Source organism: Nicotiana tomentosiformis, chromosome 11 (genome assembly GCF_000390325.3).
Source record: "Nicotiana tomentosiformis chromosome 11, ASM39032v3, whole genome shotgun sequence".
Lineage (NCBI taxonomy): Eukaryota > Viridiplantae > Streptophyta > Magnoliopsida > Solanales > Solanaceae > Nicotiana > Nicotiana tomentosiformis.
The window spans coordinates 66,066,739-66,075,514 of record NC_090822.1 but is presented as its reverse complement, the minus strand read 5'-3'; positions in this window follow the sequence as shown (position 1 = coordinate 66,075,514).

Below are 8,776 nucleotides of genomic sequence, written 5' to 3'. Positions count from 1 at the left end.
TTTTCCTAATGTATCATGTGTTGCTAGTTTCTACATTCCTAATGTATTTCTTAATATATATTTTGTTTGTCTTTCGTATTTCTTATAATGTACTTTTTAATTTTTTTTATGAAGAATATGAAATTTTTTCGGTCTTCAGTTGGACTCAAGATTAATAAAGATGATATATGTCTTCTGGATAGTGCTACAACACACACTATTTTAAGAGATAAGAGATATTTCTCTTATTTGGTAATGAAAGAAGCCAATGTTAATACAATATCCGGTAGTACAAAATTAATTGAAGGTTCTGGAAGAGCCAATTTATTACTACCAGGAGGAACAAATTTGGCTATTGATGAAGCACTATATTGTAGTAAATCTCAAAGAAACTTATTAAGTTTCAAAGATATTCGCCAAAATGGCTACCATATTGAGACTACAAATGAGGAAAAGATTGAATATCTTTATATTACTACAATAATGTATGGTAAGAAATATGTGCTTGAAATATTACCTGCTCTTTCCTCCGGCTTATACTACACAAGTATTAGCAAGATTGAAACGCATGCCATAGTAAATGAAAAGTTTATTAATCAAGATAATTTTATTATTTGGCATGACCGGTTGGGTCATCCTGGTTCTACTATGATGCGTAAAATAATTGAGAATTCACATGGACATTCAATGAAGAACCATAAGATTCTTCAATTTAAATAATTCTCTTGTGCTGCATGTTCTCAAGGCAAATTAATTATTAGACCATCAGCTATTAAAGTTAGGATGGAATCCCCTACATTTTTGGAATGTATACAGGGTGATATATGTGGGCCAATTCACCCTCCATGTGGACCATTCCGATATTATATGATTTTGGTAGATGCATCTACAAGATGGTCACATGTGTGCTTACTATCAACTCGCAATATGGCACTTGCGAGATTGTTGGCTCAAATAATAAAGCTAAGAGCACAATTTCCAGATTATGCAATTAAGACAATTCGTCTTGATAATGCTGGTGAGTTTACATCCCAAGCTTTTAATAATTATTGTATATCAACTGGGATAACAATTGAGCATCCGGTTGCTCATGTTCATACACAAAATGGTCTAGCGGAATCATTGATCAAACGCCTCCAATTAATTACTAGACCAATGCTTATGAGAACAAAACTTCCTATTTCAATATGGGGTCATGCTATTTTACATGCAGCAGCACTTGTGCTGATAAGGCCCACAAGTTATCATAAAGTCCCCCCATTGCAATTGGCTTTTGGTCAGGAGCCAAATATTTCTCACCTTAGAATCTTTGGTTGTGCGATATATGTTCCAATTGCTCCACCACAACACACAAAGATGGGTCCCCAAAGAAGGTTGGGAGTATATGTTGGGTATGTATCTCCTTCTATTATAAAATATCTGGAGCCTATGACTAGAGATTTATTTACAGCAAGATTTTCTGATTGTCATTTTAATGAATCAGTATACCCAATATTAGGGGGAGAAAATAAATAGCTGAGAAAGGAGATAGATTGGAATGTATTATCAATATCTCATTTAGATCCTCGAACAAATCAATGTGAACAAGAGGTTCAAAAAATAATTCATTTGCAAAATATTGCAAATCAACTGCCAGATGCATTCACTGACCTACCAAGGGTGACTAAGTCACATATTCCAGCTGCTAATACTCCAATTTGAGTGGATATCCCGGTAGGACAATTAATTAAAACAAATAATTTTAAACCACGCTTGAAACGTGGTAGACCTATCGGTTCTAAGGATAAAAATCCTCGAAAAAAAGGAGCAAATGATCAAAGTGATCATAATACGGAGGTAGTGACTCAAGAAGAGCACAAAGACATAACAAATGATAAAACCTCAAGGGAGGTTCAGGTACCTGAAAATGATAAGAATGAAGAGATCTCAATAAGTTATGTCTTAACGAAAAAAAGATGGAACCGAAATAATATTGTTATCGATAACGTTTTTGCTTATAATGTCGCTATTGAAATAATGCAACAAGATGAGGATCTTGAACCAAAATTTGTTGATGAATGTAGATAGAGAAATGATTGGCCAAAATGGGAAGATGCTATCCAGGCAGAATTAACTTCACTTGCGAAACGTGAAGTTTTTGGGTCCGTAGTCCAAACACCAAATGGTGTTAAGCCTGTTGGCTATAAATGGGTTTTTGTACGTAAAAGAAATGAGAAAAATGAGGTACAAAGATATAAGGCACGCCTTGTTGCACAAGAATTTTCACAAAGGCCTGGTATCGATTATGAAGAGACATATTCTCCTGTTATGGATGCTATAACGTTCCGTTATCTCATTAGTTTTGCTGTCCATGAAAAACTTGACATGCATTTAATGGATGTGGTTATAGCCTACCTTTACGGCTTACTTGATAATGAGATATACACGAAAATTCCCCAGGGATTTAAAATGCCTGATGCACATAATTCGAAGTCCCGGGAAATATTTTCAATCAAACTGCAAAGATCTTTGTATGGTCTAAAGCAATCAGGTAGAATGTGGTATAACTGCCTTAATGAGTATTTATTAAAGGAAGATTATATAAATAATACCATTTGTCCATGTGTTTTTATAAAGAAAACAACATCAGAGTTTGTTGTACTTGCTGTATATGTTGATGACATAAACCTTATTGGAACTCCTACAGAACTCCAAAAGGCAATTGATTATTTAAAGAAGGAATTTGAGATGAAAGATCTCGGAAAAACAAAATTATGTCTTGGTTTGCAAATTGAACATTTGGCAAACGGGACTTTTGTTCATCAATCTGCCTACATAGAAAATGTATTGAAACGGTTTTACATGGATGAAGCACATCCATTAAGTACTCCGATGATTGTTCGATCACTTGATGTGAATAAGGATCCGTTCCGACCTCAAGAAAAGAATGAAGAACTTCTTGGTCCTGAAGTACCATATCTTAGTGCAATTGGTGCACTTATGTATCTTGCTAACACTACAAGGCCTGACATAACTTTTTCAGTTAATGTCTTAGCAAGATATAGCTTTGCTCCTACAATAAGCCATTGGAATGGAATCAAACACATATTGCAATATCTAAAAGGGACTATCGATATGGGGTTATTTTATGGAAATGATTGCAGTCCTGATCTTGTTGGTTATGCCGATGTTGGGTATTTATCTGACCCACACAAGGCTCGATCTCAAACAGGCTATGTGTTTACATATGGAGGCACTGCCATATCTTGGCGATCGACTAAGCAATCAATAGTGGCTACTTCATCTAATCATGCTGAGATAATTGCTATTCATGAAGCAAGTCGAGAATGTGTATGGTTGAGGTCTATAATACACCTTATTCGAGACAAGTGTGGTTTGAAGTGTGATAAATTACCCACAATTTTGTATGAAGACAATGCAGCATGGATAGCCCAATTGAAAGAAGGATTCATAAAAGAGGATAGGACAAAGTACATTTCACCAAAGTTATTTTTCACACATGATCTTCAAAAGAATGGTAATATCAATGTGCAACAGATCCGTTCAAGTGATAATATGGCTGATTTGTTCACCAAATCTCTACCGACGTCAACCTTCAAGAAACTAGTGTGCAAGATTGGGATACGAAAGCTCAAGGATGTGAATTGATGCTCTCATCAGGGAGAGTTAATACGCGTTGTACTCTTTTTCCCTTACAAGGTTTTGTCCCACTGGGTTTTCCTTGCAAGGTTTTTAACGAGGCAACCAAAAGGCGTATTTCTAAACATGTGTACTCTTTTTCCTTCACTATGATTTTTTTTTTCAATAGGATTTTTTCCTAATAAGGTTTTAGCGAGGCACATTATCTATGGACATCCAAGTGGGAGTGTTATAAGAGAAATCAAATTAATGTTGGATGTCTACTCTTCCTCCATGATCTTCTCAAATGCTTAATGACATATTCAATGACATATTTCTATTCTTAATGACATATTCAATGACATATTTTTATTCACTTTTCATGCCTATATAAAGGCCTTGTAATAGATAGGAAAAACACACAATTGAAGAAGAAATAAGAATCTCTCTTCCTCTCTTTCTCTCTATATCTCTTAGCTTGTTTTTCCTTGTTCGATATTGTTATTTTGAGTTATATTTATAACAATAACAACATAGTTTTTGTGCAACCTGAATTCTTGGGTTATTGATCAATTTGTTTTCTAAGATTTGTCTCATCGAGGGAAGTTACTGGATAGTCAATATGAAAACTACAAATCAAAGAGTACAAATCTAGTTCATACAAAGTTTATATATTATATTAGGGAAAGATATACTACACTTAAATCTATCTATCTATATACTATATTAAAAGCACAAATTATTTTAGTAAAATTGTTTACCCGAAAAATTGGATAGAGTTGAATTTGTAAGTAGTTCTAAGGATATATGATATAACCTAACACAAATCGTACGAAAAATAGGAATGTGTATACTCTTATCTATAAGAACGAAAGATAAAACAGTGAGAAAGAAGAATGAATAAACTAGATAAGATAAAATAAAATGAGCTCAAGGGGTTGATCTTTCGATATAACAAATCGTCTTTTGTTACAATGTGTGTATGCCCCTATGATTACACCAATCATCCTTTTTATAGTAGATGGATCCTACTTTGGATGTAATAAAAAATACATAGTGGGGAACGCATGATGAATTAGCTTTTCCCTAATTCCCGCCAGGATTCTCTCCCCTAGTGCGGTTGTAACGGCTCCTGTCTGTGAACTCGATACTGACTCGAGCTCGGTGTCGGATTGAGCCCTCAACCTTGGCTCGATCTCGATCCTGACTCGGAGTCTTGATATTCGGGGTGGGTGTTGGTCGGTCTATGCATCTTCGACAATTTTCGCTTTGCCTCGTAGCTTGATGAGCTCGATAGTGATACCGAGCTTGTCATTGATCGGACTTAGAGCTCGAAGCTTGACGCCCTTACCTCGGAGCTCGGCCTGACATTACGCAGATACCCTTCCATTGAATTATTATCATCTCGACCAGCCCGTACGACTAACTAAATGATTTTGACCGTATACAGATAGTTCCCTTATTTCTTTTGAAGGATGTGACGAGAAACAATATGATTTTCCAACGGTATGGTTAGATATATACTGACCTCTGCATTGAGTCCGACCATGATACATGTGGTAGCTGTCCCGTCAGTTCAATTTACCGAGGCATTTAATGTGCGTCAGACGATGTCGGCCATTACCTGGTATTGAACCGCCTCTGTTTAGCCCATAAATAGCACGTCCCTTTATTAAATCAAACTTTATCTATTGCTCTAATCAAACCTCCAAATTTACTTGCTCTTTTCGTCTCTATTTTGCCGCCTGTAGAGCCATCCTCACCAGTGTTGAAACCACCATCCTTTTATCGTCCTTCACTCTTCTTTTACTTACATCAATGGCAACAATTTCAAAAATCGTACCGCAGAAGGAGCAAACTTCTTGCTCCTCTTCCCAGCCGTCCGGCGGCAAGGCGCCAGTGGAGCCGCTCCCCCATGAGTATGTTCCTGGCCCGTATATTCTAAAGTCTGATTTTAAGGTGGAAAACCCTTCATCGATTCCAGACCGATGTGAGCATGTGTCGATGTACATGTGTTCGATAATAGAGGGCCATCTCGAGGCTATGAGGAAGGACTGCAACTGGGGTCCCGAGGTTGTGTTGCAAATTCCTTCTCCCGAAGAGAGCATCACTACTCATGTGGAGGGATTCTTAAGTGTTTATACTTACCCCTTCACATTGAGTCCCGTCGACCCAGTGATTATTGATTTTTGCAAAAGATACCAGGTTACCCTCGGCCAAATTCACCCTTCTCTATGGCGTATAGTAAACATACTGCGCTTCGTCTATAACAAGGCAGGGGGAGCTGGATTTTACTCTAAATCACCTCATGCGGTTGTATCGGCCTCGAATCCATCTAGGACTAATCAAGCTCCACCGCCGGACAACGAAAGATTTAATGTCGAGCATCGATGAGGATAAGGATCGGGGTTGGATGGGCCGCTTTATTCGGGTGAGGACCCGTGGCCTTATCCCGGAAGGGAAGATGCCGTTTCCCGAGGAGTGGAATTTCAACCGTAAGTGATTTTTTTAAACTTTGTTTTTCGTATCTTTCTCTGATTTCGTCTGATATCCCCCTCCGATATGTAGGTGTCCCTTGGATTCCTCAAGCGGTACCTGACCTCGAGGATTGGGTTCGAAAGTTAGCCTCGACTTCCTCTTATGCCGAGCGCGCCTGGCGTGATTTGGCAAAAGGTAGATGGGAGGCCAAGAATCACGGTAAGGGTTATTTTTCATGTTTTTTGAAACATTTTTATGCTCCATTCGTTACTGATTTCCTTTCATGCAGTCCTGACCAAGGATGTCGTTTTGAGGCCTTCGAGTGGTGAGGAAGGAAATAAGTCCCCGATTCCGAAATCGGGGAAAGATAAAAAGCGGAAAACTGCCTCTCAGTCCGAGGACCCTAAGCCCAAAACTCGAAGGGTGAGGAAGAAAGTAATCACTCTTGCGATGGATTCGGTCCAATGACTGAGAGATGAAGAAGAAGAAGAAGAAGTGGATGCCTTGGCACTAGTGGTCCGATCTGCGAAAGCCATCGAGGTCGCCAGACCTTCTGAGCCGATGGCGGCTACACCGGACGGGGCCGGTTCTGATACCCCGAAGATCAATCAGAGCATTCCGAGCGATTTACTCGGGACCAAGACAGTGGGTCACTTGCCTTCTCTTCCGACCTTTTCTGAGGAGGCATTAAGGGAAGCTCAAGAGTTGAAGACCCCTGTTATGGGCATAGGCTCTAGTGTAGGGGATCCTTTTCGGGATTGCTTTACTGGAGTCTATGATGCCTCCGATATTAGTGACGTTTCTATTCTTCTAGAAGAGGCCCAATGTTTCATATCTCGGGTAATGATTTTACTATGCTTGATTTCTTTATTCTTTTCTAAAACTTGACTTGTGTTTTTCCCTTTTGTGTAGGCCCTTGGCAAGTTTCGAGCCGATCTCAGCCAGTGTGAGGCCGAGCTCCAAAAGGTCTCGGAGGAGAGGGATGCTCTGAAACTTCTCTGCGGCCAAAAGGACGAGGTTATAAAGGACCTCCAAGCAGATTTGGCCAAGGTCGTGAAGAAGAGGTCGAGCTAGATAAACAGGTGAGCATCCTTCTGTTAGAGTATGGACTCCATCCAATTGTGGAAGTTAACACTTCATTATCTCAGCTGCAATAAAAGGTTGAACAGATCGGGCTGCTTCGGGGAGAAGTCGATCAGATCAAGGCCGAGTGTGATCGGTGGAAGGAAACTATGGACCGCCTGGCTGCAGAAAAAGAAACTATCTTGGCCAAACTATTATCGACCGATGTTCAACTTTGGGGCGTCAAGCAGAAAAGTTTGGCCCAATCTAGGAGGATCGAGGAGCATGAAACAGGTCTTGTTAAGGCCAAGGCGGAGATCAAGACATCAAAAGTCATGGCAGACAAGTGTATTGCTATGTATCGGGCCGATGCCGAGGTCGCTCAAATTCAGCTAAGGGAGGCTTCTGACCGAGGGCAATGGATTACTGACTTGGCAAAGTGCCAATCCCGGAGGGAAACCCTCGTGGAAGTCCACACTCGAGGTTTTGAACTTTCCGAGGAGATTTCCGGAGCTAAGGCGCTCTAAGCTGAAGCCAGGCAGCTTTCCTCCTTCGACTACGATGATGATGAAGAAGGCAGTCAGGGTGAGTCCGATGAGGAGCCTGAAGGGGAAGTAGACCCCGAAGAAGATGTTGACACCGGCCGTAGTTAGGATTTAGTTTCCCTTTTACGAAGTTTTGACCGGTCTTTTATACATACCCCCTTTTTTTAATAATAAAGTTTCTTTTGAATGCCTTCTTAGTTTTATGCTCAAACATGCTTTTGCTTTTTGTGAAGAATTTGTTATTGCAACCTAGTTTTATGGCGGTTCTTTGAGATGAGTTATCTTGAAATTTGGAGTAATGGAACCCTTTCGATCTGATTTAAGTGAGAACAAAGCCTCAAACTCTCGTTGTATTGGTCCTTAAGCTTAATAATTGAGTGAGTGATTATTTGAGCTCGAAGTGAGATGCCCTTAGGCTTTAATAGTTGAGTGAGTGATTGCTCGAACTCGATCTCGAACTCAGAGTATTTTAGCCCGTAGGCTTTTTATGGTTAAGTGAGTGATTGCTCGAACTTGAAGTAATATAGCCCTTAGGCTTAATATTCGAGTGAGTGATTTGCACGAACTCGAAGTAAAGTAGCCCCTAGGTTTAATAGTCGAGTGAGTGATTGCTCAGAACTTGAACTCGAAATAAGATAGCCCTTAGGCTTAATATTCGAGTGAGTGATTTGCTCGAACTCCAAGTAAAGTAGCCCCTAGGCTTAATAGTCGAGTGAGTGATTGCTCGAACTTGAAGTAAGACATCCCTTAGGCTTAATATTCGAATGAGTGATTTGCTCGAACTCGAAATAAAGTAGCCCCTAGTCTTAATAGTCGAGTGAGTTATTGCTCAGAACTCGAACTCGAACTCGAACTCGGAGTATTGCAGCTCGTAGGCTTTTTATGGTCGAGTGAGTGATTGCTCGAACTCGAACTCGAACTCGAAGTATTGTAGCTTGTAGGCTTAATTGTCGGGTGAGTGATTTATCGAACTCAAACCCAAAGTATTGTAGCCCGTAGGCTTTATGGTCGAGTGAGTGGTTTGCTCGAACTCGAAATAAGGTAGCCCGTAGGCTTGATGATCGCTCATTTCAAAATTCTTTCGTTAGCGGTCG